Source organism: Perca fluviatilis, chromosome 1, assembly GCF_010015445.1.
Source record: "Perca fluviatilis chromosome 1, GENO_Pfluv_1.0, whole genome shotgun sequence".
NCBI lineage: Eukaryota > Metazoa > Chordata > Actinopteri > Perciformes > Percidae > Perca > Perca fluviatilis.
Window position 1 is genome coordinate 23,470,753 of NC_053112.1, and position 16,642 is coordinate 23,487,394.

The following is a 16,642-nucleotide window of genomic DNA, read 5'->3' on the forward strand; positions in this document are numbered from 1 at the left end:
TGGGGAGGGGTGCATATTGAACACAATGCAAGGCGTTTTGTCTTCAGCCTCATTTTCACAAAGCTGAATATTAAGGACCTAGATGGTAGGCGGTATGTAAGGGTCAGAATTTTTTGAAGTTTGCAAAGAAAGTCTGGATAAATGATGTAGCCTGGGAAAACATTAAAATATTTAAAAGGCTACAGTGAAAAATATACTCAGAACTTAAAATTTGATTGAACCTAGCCCACAGAGTGACAGAAAAGAAGATGGATATGATATTTTCTCACCATTTATACTGTCTTGTCCATTTTATTTATACATAAAAAAAATCTGGGAAAGATTGTCCAAGCCTCTCTCACTAACTCTTACTACCTCTCTCACTTACTCTTACTAATGTCAGTCATTTCAAGTTACTGGAAAGAAGAAAAACCAGCAAAGTACTCTGCTGTACCTCAGGGGTTGATTACAGGACATTTATCTCAAGTCATTAACTTGTTTTCCTAAATTACACCTGGCAATCAAATCCCTTAAAACTTGAAAGAGAAAGGCTTGGTAGTAGGTCATTCAAGACTTTTTTGATCAGCTTCACTACTGACTCTCAGGCCTGGCTGACTTCTGTCACTTTCAGTGAGATTTGACATTTGACCCACACTGATACGGGTCACTGTCCAGGAGCTTTGAGCTGCAGATGAGCTGCTGTCTGAAACAGTAAGCGCAAGCTAATGGGAAAAAGGAAGTGTAGGGGTGTGAATGAAGAGAGTCCAGAGTTAATTACAATAAGAGAGACAGTGAGTAACTCAATCCTTGTTTAATAACAGCTAACTGGTGGCCACTCTCAAATCCTCTTACACCTACATCACTCACTGAACCTCGCACTAAAGAGCTGATTAGTAGTGACTGCTAGTGTTTAATAGTCATGCAGTGTATGGAAGTGAAAGTGTTGCAGTATAATCGCTCAGCAGTAGGAAAGCATTTTACTCTCATATTGACAAGTCCAGTTTTATTTATCTTTTCTCCTCTATATCTGTCCAGTGTAACATCTCAAAAGTGAGTACAAAGTAATCTTTTTTTGGAAACAAAAACACACCAGTAACTACATTGCTGACAATAAACTTGCATCTAATTTATGCTGCATAAGCAGAAAGCGGATTCCAAAAAAACTTAAATAAAAACATCATCAACATTTCAGACAGGATGCACCCTGAGAGCTTTGCGGAAAACAGCTAAAACTGTACTATATCAGAAGCTGTTGGCTTTGAACGGGTATAAAGACCTTTTCTGTGAGTCATGCTGTCAGTCACTCTCACTGTCTTCTATGTAACACAGCTGAAATGATCTAAAACAAACTGACAGGGAAGGAACCTGAAGTCTTATCCCCAATAACGTTATCTAATTTTACACAGAAAAAAATAATACAACCGTACAGTTTCATGCAGTAACAGGCATGAAGAATTCATTCAGCACCGTAACATGTGTGAGCCGTCTCTGAAATGACAGCAAAGATGTGTTGGTGAATAAAAACAACACATGGCTGCTGCCTGAGTGGTCAGTAAAGACTTCTAATGTCACACTTTTTGATAATAACGTCCTCCAGGCTGATGTGGTACAGCAGGCATGACCAATGAGCATGGCAACACGCACGACGAGACTGACTTAGGGTGCAATAACATGTAACCTAAGCAACAGGAGCTCCAATAGCCCTTGAGTTACAGTATGACCATAATGATAGTGGACAAAGGAATGAGATGAGATAAGTGAGATGTATGTGTGTGTATGTGTGTGTGTGTGTGTGTGTGTGCGTGCGTGCGTGTCAGCATTGTTTCATATTAACAAGCATAAGAAAAGAATGCAAACACACCACAAATGCTTACATTATCTGAAGTACAGTGTATATATACAGTATATACTTTGCGTGTGTCACGACATGGAAAACATCCCTATAATATTACTTTTACTAAATTGCATGTCTGCAAAACACAGTAAACATAAAAGTATGATTCTGCAAAGCTGTGCTCATCTCAATTATTTACTTTATGTTTACATACTGTTATTTTTTAAGCACAAAAATATCTAACTCTTTTATTGGATCTCTGTATATCTTTATTGCCTTCTTCTAGTTAAATAACTGGTATTGCAAAATCCAGTCAGCATGCAGCCTGTACAGCAGTATAATTACTTACAATCCCCCTACAGAGTCAGAGAGTTGTTGTTATTATTAAGAAGGTGCAGTAAAAAAACAGCTTCTACCTGTTCGATCTGCTGACCTACAGACAAAACAAGCTATTAGATTATCCAGATATCAAGGTTCTTTTGGATTTGAACTTTCCATATTGACCCTTTTTTTTTAAAACCTTCGATTAATCCTGTACAATTGCAAGCCCCTAATTTAAAGGGTTACTACTGAATGGGCTTGATAGTGTATTGCACTACATATACAATCTGTTATATTGCATGAAGGCAGACAAGCCAAGACAGACTAATTACATGTGTCTGACATTATAACACCCATTTAAAGGACAATTCCAGCGCAAAATGAACCTAGGGGTTAATAACATATGTGTACCGAGTCGAATGCTCTCTGGGATCTGTTTTCATGCTAATCGAATGTGTCTCTAGCTTTTAACAAGCTACCGCAAAACCGGTGGTTACCTGCTAACGCTAGCTTTCAGGGCACTTGGTAAATCACTATTTTATACCACTAACAAGATAGCACCACACTTCAACGGTAGCATAATGAGGGTCCCTACATGCAAACCGAAGCATTGAGAACTTTGTAAGTGTACAGACAGTTTATTTAAAAGATAATTATAATAGGGTGACCAGATTTCCGGGAGCTAAAACCGGGACACTTTGCGCGTGACCGTAGTGTTCGTGCACGCACACGCTTTTTAATGTGCCAGCCCAGGCCAGACATACTGTAAACACAGACAGATTAGACACAATTTTGCCAACAGCACACGTAGGCCTACTGCTCACAACATAATGGGGTATCTCAGTTAATATTCATGAATTTTCTTGGTATGTAGCCTACATATCTAAGAAATAATATTAAAAGAAATTGCGTGAGTTTGGTGGGGGAGCAACTTTATTTTTCAGAATTAAAGCATTCTTTTGGAAAATGCACCCACTGAACTTGTGAAAAACTTTGTGAAAAGGTATTTTTTATTGCATGGCACTAGACGAATTATTTGGAACTGCTGCCACAGGCTTGAACTAAAGTTATGGTAACACTTTACGGTAAGGGTACATGAATTATGAATTAATGCATGAATTAATTCATGATTTGTGCATTACTTCATTCCTTTATATCTTATGAATCATCAGGAATTGACATGCGTTCAATAACCTAGTTTTGCCTTACATCACTTTGATTATTTGGAATGGTTTTGTATAGGGGTGCAACAGATCACAAAACTCACAGTTGGATCGGATCATGGTTATGAGTCACAAATCAGATACATTTTCGGATCAGTACAAAAAAAGGGGGGAATTTAAATGATTAATTAAAAATGTAATAACAATCACTTTTAACAATACCTTCTTTCACCAGTAAATTGCTGTTAAACGACAAAAACAGATGAGAAAAGGGTATTTTACAATAACTGTGAATGCACCACGAGTTTTACCAGTTTGAAGTGCAACCTTTATTCACGTCTGTGTTGTTTTCCCGACAACAGCAGTGACCAAGTGATAGCTAGTTTGTGTCTTTTAGCTCATAGCTTTAGCGGCAGACTTTTGTACGTCTCGCTGTTGGAATCCTCTACAATACAGTCACACTTTTACACCGTTTAGCTGTCAGCATTTTAACTGTTTAACCGGGACAATTTCATAGTGGTTGGTGTAAACATTTTAGCATCCCAACAGGCTTTTGTCAGGACTCGGGACAAGCAACTTAAAATCGGGACTGTCCCGGTCAAACTGGGGCGTCTAGATTATAAAGACAGTAGCGTTCGTGTTTACATTCGGGCGCCATCTTAGAAAACAGTCATGAGCAGTCGAATCACGAGCGCTGTGTTTCAGCTATGTTACTGGTTACTGGTTGCTTGTGCTTATGACAGCGCAAGATGTAAACATTAATGTGGTCCCTTTTCGGCTCAGCTGTAACATTTGCTAACTTAGGTGAGCTAGCAGTATGGGTTAGCTTCTCCACAAGCTAGCAAGTAATGCTTCCTATTGCATGGCCATACGGTTGGTGGGTGTAGGTCGTTAGAATGGTTCCTACATGAAACTGCTCACAACCAGTGGATTATCTTGAGTTACGAGGTCATGATTTCTGGAAAGAGACATTGCTGTTGAGTTTTTCAAATGTATTGTTTGGCACTTTGAGCACCTCAAGACAAGTGCCATCTAGTTCCATTATATTGGAGAGAAGGCAGACATCTCCATGGCCGATATCTCCAACACTGGGCAAGTCTCTCAGCACAACATTTTTTATTTTAGATTTTGGGGTGAACTGTCCCTTTAAGACTGCACTTAATTGACATTTCTATCACACTCTCCTGTTAATTCGGGTCATTGGAGACATGCAAAGGCAAACATGTAAAGGTGCATATAGACATATTATTATACACATGCAGAATTATATATGTAGATGCCCGTTTAAATACAGTCTTTAAAATTGACTTCTTCATGCAGATGCCAACAGAGTAGCAGCAAAGACTGTAGACATTCACACACACAACCCTCATACAGTTATTCTGCTTCCCGGTGCTTCCTGAACACAAAGCCAGAGCATTCCCTTGATATGGAGCAATTAGCAGTTCTAATAAAAAGCCAGCCTCGTTAGAGTGGGAGAAGCTCGTTAGTCTCCCCGATAATTACACTGAAGCACCAGGGAGGACAGGCGAGACCAGGGTCACCTCATTCACTGGCCATCACTCACACACACACACACTCCGACATAGCAGGTACAATGGAAACAAACTCACCTTCTCATGTTAATCAGGCTTTTCAGACCATGCCCTCAACACCAAAGGGGTTTTCCTGTGTGATATCTTTCTTGCCTCTATCTCTGTCTCTGTCTCTCTCTCTCTCTCACACACACACACACACACACACACACACACACACACACACACACACACACACACACACACACACACACACACAGTCTTTTGTCACATAATCTGACACAGTTGAAAGACTACATTATCAGTGCTATTGGTACTTGCTATGGGGCTTATCATCGGTCCCCGGCGGATGGGCCCAGACACAGGCTCAGACTAGTCCAGGTTGAGTAGAGTCGACAGCTTGTCGGTGGGTGGAGGCTTTGTATGGGAGGGGCGGGGCAGTGATGGAGTGGTGAAAAGTCAAACACTCAGACTGACAGCTAACATCGCCCAGAAGACCACAGTCAAGACAGTGGGCCAATCAGACTGAAAACTGGAAATACTCATATTAGTGAGGGGGGTTTGTGTGGTGTGAGTTTGTGAGAGAGAGTGGCCATGTCCACACAAAGTGGGCTGCATTTGAAAATGCATAATTTTCTATCCTTCTAGAAGTCTCCCACTTTGGTCCAGATTAAATCAACAATTATTTGATGGATTGGTACGTAAAAGTTTGTACAGACATTCTTTGTCCCCAGAGGATAAATCCTAATGACTTTGGTGAGCCAATGACTTTTAGAGCACCACCGTGAGATTGAGATTCGTTGATTGAAAACTATTGGATGGATTGTTTAGTGATGATGAGCAAATGTTGTGTAGCATGTAGCATGCTAACTTACGTTGCTTTCACACCTACCTCGTTTGGTTCATTTAAAACGAACTCTGATCCGCTTGAAAACGTGGGTCTCGGTTCGCTTCCAAGTAAATTAGAGTTCGGTTCACTCTAGGTGAGAACGCAATCTGACCCAAATACAGGAAGTTGACCAAAAACAATGCAATTTCAACCTTGCACACAATTTATGGACTTATACAGGATTTAAGGGATGATAACTTTCAGATCCATAAGCTGTTCTGACTATACATCGCTGGTCGTCTGTGTGATAACACATCATCGTCTCTCTCTCATCAGGTCCGTCCCTCTCCTTCATTTGTTGTCTGTCAGCTGCTCATTATTCGCCTTCTTCTAAAATATTAGAAACACTAAAACAGAGCCAGAAAACCAAAGATGTTATGAATTTGTTTTTGCTACATAATTTCTGAGACCAGAAGTGTCAGCGAATTTCAGATATTCTGTCCAATGCATTTCTTTACAGTGTTTGGTGCGTGGACATTGTACCTGCTAAAAATCAGCACGTTAGCATGCTGACGTTAGCATCAAAGCACCACTGTGGCTAAGTACAGCCTCGCAGAGCTGCTAACATGGCTGCATCCCAAACTGTATTTCCAAAATACTTTCTAGAACTACTGTTTGCCTTAGTTTCTTGGTAGCTTTTATAAGCCAAGATCAAACCATTTCATATTCATTTGTATGGAAACCGAAAAAGACAAATGTCAATGAGAACAACTACATTGAGTACATTCTCTCAATCAGCAAATGTTTAATATTTTTTGCTGAGACAAAACTGGTCTGAGGACTGGTCTTTGTCTGTCCCACTTCTTACTAGATGGTAGCTGTAATGCACAATGGTGTTGTTTGCCAACCCAAAGAAGAAGGGATTTAGCCTTTTCTATTGTCTTGGCATTTTAACAAAACATTTCCTATGTGATGGCTTAGTGTGTGCAATTATTAGCCCCCTGATGTACATCTTTATTAGGTATGGTACAGATAAGTCTTTTATGAAGAGCAACTTTTATAAACTGAAAGGGATGTGGCCCCTTACACACACACACACACACACACACACACACACACACACACACACACACACACACACACACACACACACACACACACACACACACACACACACACACACACACACAAATACACACATAAGCCAACACAATGGTCAGTGCAGTTTGTAAGAATAAAGCACCATGCTCAGAGGTCAATCTGACATGAGCAAGTCTTATCTCCAACACGGTCTGTGTCTGACCTGACAGCTCCCGGCTCGGGTAGGCACTGATGCTGACAGGGTATCAGCCAGCAGCCAGTGGGTTGTTTCATTGTTCTCTGACAGAAAGAGAATTCAGAGTTACTCAGACAAAAGCAGTACTGTCCAGAGGAGTAGAAGTGAAGATGCTGGAATATTGAAGCATCTAATAATACAAACTCAAGAAAACAAATTGTTCTGATAATTGTCCTTTCTTCGTCTTGTTTTAAATCTCAGGGGATGAAACGAAAACAATGAGCTCAATCTGACTTGTGTGACACTGACACTAGATGACTCTCTTCAGTCCGGCTGTCACAGAATCTCATTCCTCTTTTCAATTTCATTATCGTCAAAGCTTTGCCTGCATCTCAGCTGGGAACAAATTTCCACCAGAGACAAACACAGATGGGCAGATCCAATACAGCCCTGCTCTTCCCAGTCAGACTTCCCACTGGTGTCCCTTGACAGTGACACAGAGACAGCAGAGCAGGGCGGGATGCAGAAGGGAAAGATGTGATGAGCCGCCGAGGGTTCACATCATTAATTACCCAGACATCACCTCTCCCGTTGCCGAGGATTCTGCAGGAAAAGGTCAGCCGTCTGGCTCGCATAAAGACCAGTTCGCCATGCATGTCACGGCCCCCGCTGGCCCAGCCAGTGCTCTGCCCACGTCACACTTCAGAGACATGACTAATGCCTCAACAAGACTTCTAATAGCCCCCAAAATGCCACAGCAGTGCCTGTTAATGCTGACATAAACAACACCTACACTTGGAGGCTAAGACTAAGGCCACCGACGAGTAAGGAAAGCTAGGGAAGGACTGAAGGGAGAACAGAGGAAGAGAGGTAGTGGAGTCGGCAGGAAACATGCAGTAAATAGCAAGAAAAAAGCAGGGGTAAAGGATTTAAAGTCATTATTAAAAGCAAGAGGAGTTATAAATAGATGAGTAGATGAGACCTTAGTGTGATGAAGTGGGCAGAGCTGGCCTGTACTGAACAAGGCTGGTACTGGAAGGAAACAACAAAATATCAATATTTGACATTTTGGGAATAGAAGATCTTCTTTTAGTTTATGTTAATGTTTAACTTGTGTGTGATAACATTACATACTTTAAGGATGACTACAGCATGTGCTTTAATAGTATTTAAAGAAATACCCAGACTTTGCTGAAATAAATCAGCACAGCTTGCTGGAAAGAAATAAAGCCCAGTGGCTGGCAGGTGAAATTATTGCTTTTAATAGGATAACATCAGCTGGTCACAGACTAAGTCAATTAAGCAACAATCTGGCATAGCATACATCAGCAAGATCAACACGCTGAGAGAGGACCTCACTTGTCCCAGCACAGCACTCTATTATAACCCACTTTCATTAAACAGCAGCTCCTCCACAATTTCTCACCCACTCTCCTTTCTTTCCCTTGTTACTCATGTTTGAATACAAGCAGTGTTTCCCCCCCGGGGGAACTCCGGTGAAAGACTGAGGGGGCAAGTGTTGAAAAGACTGCACACTTGAACTTGTGGAGATGATTTTTGTAAAAATTTTTTAAAAGGGAAAAAGAAAAAAAAAAAAAAAAAAAAAAAAACGAAGGGAGAGGAAGAGAGACCAAAGGTGGGGACTAATCACGAGCAGGTGATAATTGTATTGTTTGTCTTTTATAAATAGAAAGGTTGGGAGGGAAAAGACGGAAAGTGGCTAAATATGAGGTAGTCTATTGGTGCATTCTGTTTGTCCACCGAAGTCGATCTACGAGTCGTTTTCCGGAGTTACGACCCGGAAGTTGCAAAAAGGATGCCCCCGAGGTCGTATTTACGACTCGTCAAGTCGTCTGAACTCAGAGGACCCCGAGCTCACTTTCAAAGATGGCTACGTCGTGCATCACACGTACTAAACATTGTGGTTTTCTACAATTTTAAGCACTTTTGTCTCTGTTGTAACCAAATGAAGAAGTCGTACACATAGCGCTGTATACTGCTACCTATAGGCATGTCGCTACAGTCTTATTAGGAGTTAAATACCGCCTGATTAGTTATTTTGTAGCTTGTGCAGCTGAAATTGGCTAGAGACGCTCAGTTGCTATATGACAACAATGGCTTTAAGCCGAGTCTTGAGCAGAAAGCAGAGCAGTAGCCTAACGTTAACGTTAATCAAAACGTAATTTTCATGTATCAAACTGTGAAATATATGTGTGTAATATGTCAATAACTGGGTGAATAGAATCCTAAAAGTTACTAAAAATATTACAAAAATCCATCTTTTCTCCGACTCGTAGTATTGTGTGACAAAAAATGCAACAACCCGCGGTTATTCGTTTTTCGACACGGATGTGACGTCACGCTCGAGCTACTAGTCGCGATTACAAGACAAAAAGAACGCACCATATATAACATTACAGTAAAACAACACCACAACAAACTACAGCCAGATGACCACAGATGTAAATTTACATCTCTGACACATTCTCAAAAAAGATTTGGCATAATAAGCTTCACATATTTAGCTTTTATGGCAGGTTATTGTAATGGATTTCATTATATTCTACATCCTATCATAGGTCCACCCACTATATGGGATTACTGTGTAATGCAACAGGAACCAAAAACTTTATTATTGCCCCATATTGGTTAAATGTGCTTTAAAATAATAGGATCTCCATTGACCTTTTACCAACCATTATTCCACTTCCACCCCTGGGACACTAGAACATTTCATGTTTTTGGAAACAGAGACAAAAAACTCACCGGAAAGAATAAAAATCACATCCAGCTCCTTCCTGCAGTGAGGCTAAAGTTCTCTCAGCAGAGCAGCTGATCCTAACTGGACCTGCAAATGATACTAAGTCAAAGTCCCAATATCGGGACAAAAGAAATTTCAAGTGCATGGCATTACTTGTGGGACTAGTCACTCAGATTAGTCTTATCAGCAGGTACAGAGAAAAAGTGACTGGCAGGCCCTGCTGGCCACAGCATCTCTTTTCTCTTCTCCTTTTTTCTTTTCCTTATCCTCTCTTTCTCTCCTCAGCCTTCTTTCATTTGCCATTCTCTGCTCTCTCCACTGCTCTCCTGTCCTCTGTGATGGAAAATGCACATAGTCTGCCACAGGTAATTGCTTTCTCTCGCATGCAGTCTAATGTACTCTCTCTCTCTGCTCTTCTGTCATTGTTTTCCTCTGTCCTTTTCACTATAAAACAGATAACTGTCAGATTTCCATACAGTTACTGCCAATAGTTAGATTTTGGTTCCAAAAAAAAATAAAAAATTGAAGTAAGTCGCCGAAATCGCTCATTCAGTCAAAATAGCCGACGTGGATTTCAGACAGTCCTGAATTGTTTTTTTTATCACACAGAAGTGTGTTTCATGTTGGCAGCAGGGATGACTGACGTTGTGTCTGTCTGGCCTAATCAACGGAGCGCTGGGTCACCTGTTTTGCTTGACAGATAAGAAGCCCTCATTCATCTCACACAGACACACACCTCCCCACACACGCAGTTGTCTGAGGCCATCACAAATTAGTACCGGCCGTCACAGTTTCCTTGCCAACTGGCCTGTAACCAGGCAACGTTGGTCATGTGAAGATGTCTTCAGTGGATACGGCGGGTGTAAAGTAAACACACAGATGGGGCTTGATATGTTGAAAGATGTTAGAGACTAAAGTATCTATCTAATAAAGGAAGTAATTTCTGTCCGTCAGTCAGTCCGGCTGTCTGCCAGTGAGACAATCACTACTGTGCATAGTCAGTGGTCACATATCAAGGAAGTAAACCCGGAAGCTTAGAAACTTTTTTGGCGAAAGCGCCACTAAGCAACTCCCATAGGAATGAATGGGGCTCCACCATTAACGTTGCATCCAGGTCTAATAATACATCCATGGGCACAGTATATCTGCATCATGTACTGCCCGCGCTGCAGTGTAACAGAGCCGGATGTTGAAAACACATGCACACATGCAGCACCGTCACATACACAACAAACATGCCATCCGTCTGAGAATATTAACTAGGCTTAATAATAATGAATGTTGATGCATAATAAATAATGTTGGATTACTATTCCTTATTATTATTAAACTTTTAATAGTTGCCAGGCCGGGCTTTAGGGCCCTGCAGACTGACTCCAGCACGTCTTTAACTGTCTGTCTGCGGTTTTAACATTGCTGAATAGGAGCAGGCGGTCAAAAAATAATGTTAAAATGATGATGTCAACAAATGAAGCAGCTTAACCATTATTTGATCTGCATACCCTGATCTAACATGTAATTACATCCAAACCACAGGAGCTGTGACACCTTTAGCAACAACTGCCATCTCTCTGCAAGTACATTGTGACCTTGCATGTAAGGCTGGGCGATATGGAGAAAATCAGATATCAAGATATTATAGACCAAATACCTCAATGTCGATATTGTGACAATGCTGTAGTTACTGCTTTAACAAAATATTTTCACAATGACATTTTAGATAAATAATCATCAGTAATGTTGATTTAATGACTAAGTGGGTAAAGGCAGTCTGGTAAGTTCAGAAAAGGACATCACTTTACTGTAATGCAGCCTTTAAAACCAGGAAAAGACAACACTTATGCCATATTAAGATATTATGATATTCAAAATCTTAGACAATATCTCATATCACGATATCAATATAATATCGATATATTGCCTTTTTGCATGCAGGAAGAAATCTTAACTGAACAGGTTGTTTTCAACAAGGTTAATCCTTCAAGATGATGAAAAATCTCACAGTCATCATTTTAGTCCATCTGTATATGGCAGGCATTCTAACCAAAATAATGATCAGTGCCCTCAAAGCTTTAGGTGATATCAAAGCAGCCATTTGACTGTATGAGTCTACGTTATTTCAAGAATGCTCTTCTTTTTTCTTTGTCATGGACACTTAAAGTGATGGTTCGGAGTAATTTCACCCTAGGGTCCTTTGCACCATGACCTCGAGCCAAACACTCCCCCAGAAGCTTTTTTCACCTGGGTCGAACATTGGGAGAGTTAGCGTAGAGTAGCGTTATCAGCTGAATAGCTAGCGCAGAGGCTAATGGATCCGAAGTGTCTCTTAACATTTCCCCACTAATAATGCCCGAAATGATACCAAACGTCTACACTAGTACATATAGGTTATGCACTCATAAAACGATGGATTGGAAAGTTTGTAAGTACACCAGAAGTTTATGTAAATAACACTTGCCTGCTGGCTTCTGCTCTCTGCTGCTGCTGCTGTTACTACCGGGCAGTAAGAGTGCTTAGGGCCGTCTACAAATTACAACACCGAAAAGAGATGCAACAAAAATATTTATTAATTTAATGATTAAATAAGGTAATGTCTCCAAACTTACCTCAATTATTACTTGTCTCCTGCTAGTTATTCTACAGCACTTACTTTAAAAAATAAGTTAAATTAATAAATATTTTTGTTGCATCTCTTTCGGTGTTGTAATTTGTAGATGCCCCTAAGCACTCGTCTTACAGCAGCAACAACAGCAAAGAGCAGAAGCCAGCGAGGGTTTACAAACTTTTACAATCGGTCGTTTTTATGAGATGCATATTTATTTGTACTACTGTAGACGTTTGGTATCATTTCGGTGTCATTAGTAGGTTATTGTTAAGAGACACTTCGGATCCATTGCCTTTGCTAAGCTATTCAGCTGATATTGCTAACTCTCTAATGTTAGACCCAGGTTAAAAAACTTCTGGGGGGGTGTTTCGAAAAGATACTTAGGGTGAAATTACTCCGAACATCACTTTAAAGTGTACATATTATGCTTTTCCGTATTTTCTGTCATATGTATAATGTTATAATGTCGAATTTTCAAATAATGAGGTAAACCTATTTTAGAGAAACCCGGTCAGCTAAAACGGTCAGATTTCCAACTGTTATGAATGCTTCCGTTTCAACCATTTTTTTCTACTCTCGGCTAAAAGTTGTGTAACACAACTTAAGCCAGCCTTCTATGATTGGTCATCTGCTCCAGGTAGGCAGGACTGTTTTTTTTTTTTTTTTTTGTTTTAAGCTACTGCTTTTTTTAAGTGTTTACATTGTTGCATGTAGCTACATGCTAACAGCAGTAAAAGATGTCATCTTGGCCAGTGTTGTTAAATTCTCCCCAATTTCGTGTCGCATTACTGCTGAAACATGTCCGATTGGGTAGTGTTTGGTTCAGAAGCCTTTATCTGTGATTTTTTGCGATGGGATTGTGTGCTTTTCTTTTGCATCGTTTCTGTTTTTTTGGGTTGTGTGCTTTTCTTTTTGCATCATTTCTATATTTGCAGCACGTTTGTGTATTTGGTTGTGTTGTGTGTATTTGCAGCGCATTTGCTAAATGCTACACATGTGTTGTCAAATTTGTGAAGATGGTTTCTTAATTTGCTTGTGTTTTGTCTATTTGCGTGTGTTTCATTAAATTGCAGCACATTTGCCCCTGTCGGCCACCGTACAAGAGGGAGACAAGATGCAATCATAATATCATCAGGTCTTTTATTTGACAGATGCTGCAATATCAAGCAGGAAGATTGTTCATCATCTCTTGATGCTATAAAAGTCCTGCATTGCTGGTTTTCAGTTGAAGCTTGCTCCGTGGAGCCATAGGCGACTGTAGCAGTGACTTAGGTATACTGTATATAATGTTTACTGTATTTGCCCTCAGTGTGAATTGGGCAACACGTTATTTGACCAGTTTGGACACTGCTCAAGCAGATTACTACTACTACAATACCCTTTTCCCACAAAATTAGCATGTATAAGCATGTTTTTCTTTTCCTTTTCCTTTTGTCAGTAGACGAGTATGGATTTCTGTTTTTTTTTGGTGTGTCACGTTCGGGGTTAGTAAACAGTAGAAAGCTGCATGGAGGCCAGTGAAAATGTTAGGGTGGTTAATCCTCCTTTTATCTGTTACTATTTCGGTCTCTCTTTCAAACTTGGTGACGACTTATTTGGAACGATCTCCAAGCGCTGCTTGGCCAGAGATGTATGGAATTTGTGGCTGAGATGACAGAAGTTACTGAAAGGCATCATAGCATCGTGCCTTAACAGGGGAGAAAATGAGCGTGTCCACCCAGGTGTCATGTTTCCATCGCTGCTAATTGGAGCTGGAGCCGATTAATAGTCATAAATACTACAGTCATTTGTTCAAGGATTGAATGCCGATTGTAACCTTTCCCACTGCAGACAAAAGCCAGATGTGAGTGAGACCAGTGGGAAAGGAGTATAGGAGTACTACAACACAGTCTAGCTCTTTCTTCCATAAATTCGGACCAAATAAAGAAAAGAAATCAAATTGCACCAGACAGTCAACACCATCTGGCATGTGGAATAACATTTGCAAAAGTTTCTTTTTGCTACTGCATGTTTGTGAAAGGTTGAATCCAAATAAATTCAGTTTTCTCCTTAACACGCAAACAAGCATTGAAGAAAGCATTTTAAGATAAACTTTAGAGCCAGAAGAGTGGATGAAGGTACAAAATAGAGAGAAAAAGATGTGTTTTCAAAATGATCTGCATTAGTGTAGATATGACAGACAGCTTGATAGTTTCAAACAGGGGGGAGAGACAGACTAAATGAGAGAGAGAGCTGTATTATCCCACCAGGGTGTCTCCAGAGACAGAGGGGATTGCAGCAGACAGCCAAACGGCTCTAGCAGACTCTTTAGCATGTGTTCAAATAAACACTTTACCCCTGTCGCTGCTTGTGAAAGCAGTCACACTGGAGGGAAGCATGTATGAAGACCCAATGAAACACAAACAAAAACACAGCCTAGAATCCAAGATGTACAAACACCCACCAGGAAGGGAAAGCTTAAACCATTGTGGGTATTAATGTCACTCTCACTGAGATACAAATGCAAGACCTACTTGCCCAAAGCTACAGAAGTAAAAAACCCTTTTGGCAACCTTGTCAAACGAACACGTAGACACAAAGATGTGATGGAGTATCCATGTCACTCAAGCACAGGGCACAGGCAGGTCACCACAGAGACAAAGATGGAGATTGGTGACCTTTTCCCCCCCAAACCTCCCATTTACAACAAGGTGAGAACCCCTTATTATCAGCAGGCCCAACCCACTACCAAACATCCCTTTACTGCTGCACGCATTCAGCAGCTCTTCACAGAATAAGAAGGGGAACAAAAAGAAGGGAGAAACATTTGTTTAACGAGCCGTCCCCGGGCTGTCTTTCACTCCCATTCAGTCCCTTCTTCTGCTCCAAGCCTGCCCCGAGGTCAATCCCCTGCACCACTAATGGCAGCGGTTCCATTCAACGTAGAGATTTATGATCTCTAATAGCTGGCAAACGGACCCAAAGCTTGGGCTGCCTTGAGGGGAGGCCCCCGACTTATTTTCTTCAAATCGCAAGAAGAAAAGGCATCAAAAAAGGGGGAGCCAAGTGAGGCTGGGGTTGAGGATGGGGGACTGTCGGAAACATTTTCAAGGTTGCCATCTGGGTCTGGTAGGACCCTTCAAACTGTCTGCCAATCTCCAACCAGAACCCCTCCCCTACCAGATGGATAAGGCTGTGGGGAGAAAAGGACATTAGAACAGTACGAGGGACAAACGCTCTCTGCCACCACTGACATGTCACTTTCTGGACTGTTTTGGGGGCAATTCTGAAAGCAGGAGCTTTTATTAATCTACTGAAATCAGGCGGTCAGCCAGTCAGCTGTCTCCTGATCCTTGGTGGTGGTGGAAAGCCCCACTAGGGCATCCTCTACTTCATAATCCTATTCCCATAATCCTCAGAGGTCAGACAGCAAGAAACAATCCCCACTCTCTCAATAACCAGCTCCCCTTTCCTTTTAAGGCGGAACAGGAGTTCTTTGAAACTGCACTATTTAAGTAGGAAAATAAACTTCCAGGAAAGCCATTTCAGAATGCTAAAGAGGTGAAGCAGATATAATGCCTTCATGCAGCAGCCAAGGGATTCACATCTTCATGAAATCATCAGGACAATTTCACTTTGTACAGGCAGATGATTTTCTTATTGTCAGTCATAGGGCTGGGACGATTCTTCGACATAATCGATTACGTAAATGCGTCGACACAAATAATTTGCGTCGACGCGTCATGCGTAGAAATCTAAAAATAACATGGCTGCCTCCAGCAACAGCTTTTTTTTGTAAAATGCCTCAGGAGTCAGGATAACAGCAGCAAAACACCGTTAAGTTCTGCTCACCTTTTTGTCCCTTTCCCTCCCAAGTAGAGTTTAGATTCTTGGACACAACATGCATGGGTTCAGGTAGGGTTGGGCTAGATTTTTTGGGCCCGATCTAAGCTTTACTCCCAAGCATGTACGATTATCAACATATTGACATGGAATGTGTTCCCAGTAGTAGCCCAACGGTACGTTAGTCCGTTGATTCGTTTTAATGCCCCACTATGACTTAACATTAAGCATCAAACGCTGTCAGTCTGCAGTGTTATTTTTTTGGTTTACCATCATCATGAGTGACCCAATCGATTACAGACTGTTAGATTAGACACTCTGCAACTTGCCTTATGTTGGATTTATTTGATACATCTGATTTCATATGTTGCTTGGATGTTAAACAAGAGTGTATTCATTATTTTACCTACTACTGTTAAAAAAAGCAAATACAGGCTACTCTTTTTGCGCTTGCTCTATTTAATTTAAGTTTTTATTTTTGTATTCCTCCTGAAAGTGACTTTATATTGTTGTTGGA

At 40.9% G+C, this 16,642-nt stretch overlaps 1 protein-coding gene across 4 annotated transcripts in view; it reads right to left on the bottom strand.

Moving 5' to 3' along the window:
• rhbdl3 (rhomboid, veinlet-like 3 (Drosophila)) overlaps window positions 1-16,642 on the bottom strand; it is a 63,029-nt gene that overhangs the window by 31,922 nt on the left and 14,465 nt on the right. The window contains exon 1 of one of the 4 annotated variants that reach the window (XM_039782737.1): window positions 4,911-5,019. The exons of the other annotated variants lie outside the window; for them this stretch is intronic. The gene's annotated coding sequence lies outside the window, so the exon portion shown is untranslated. Of the gene's footprint in view, window positions 1-4,910; window positions 5,020-16,642 lie in introns of those variants that run through there. 4 annotated transcript variants of the gene reach the window in all.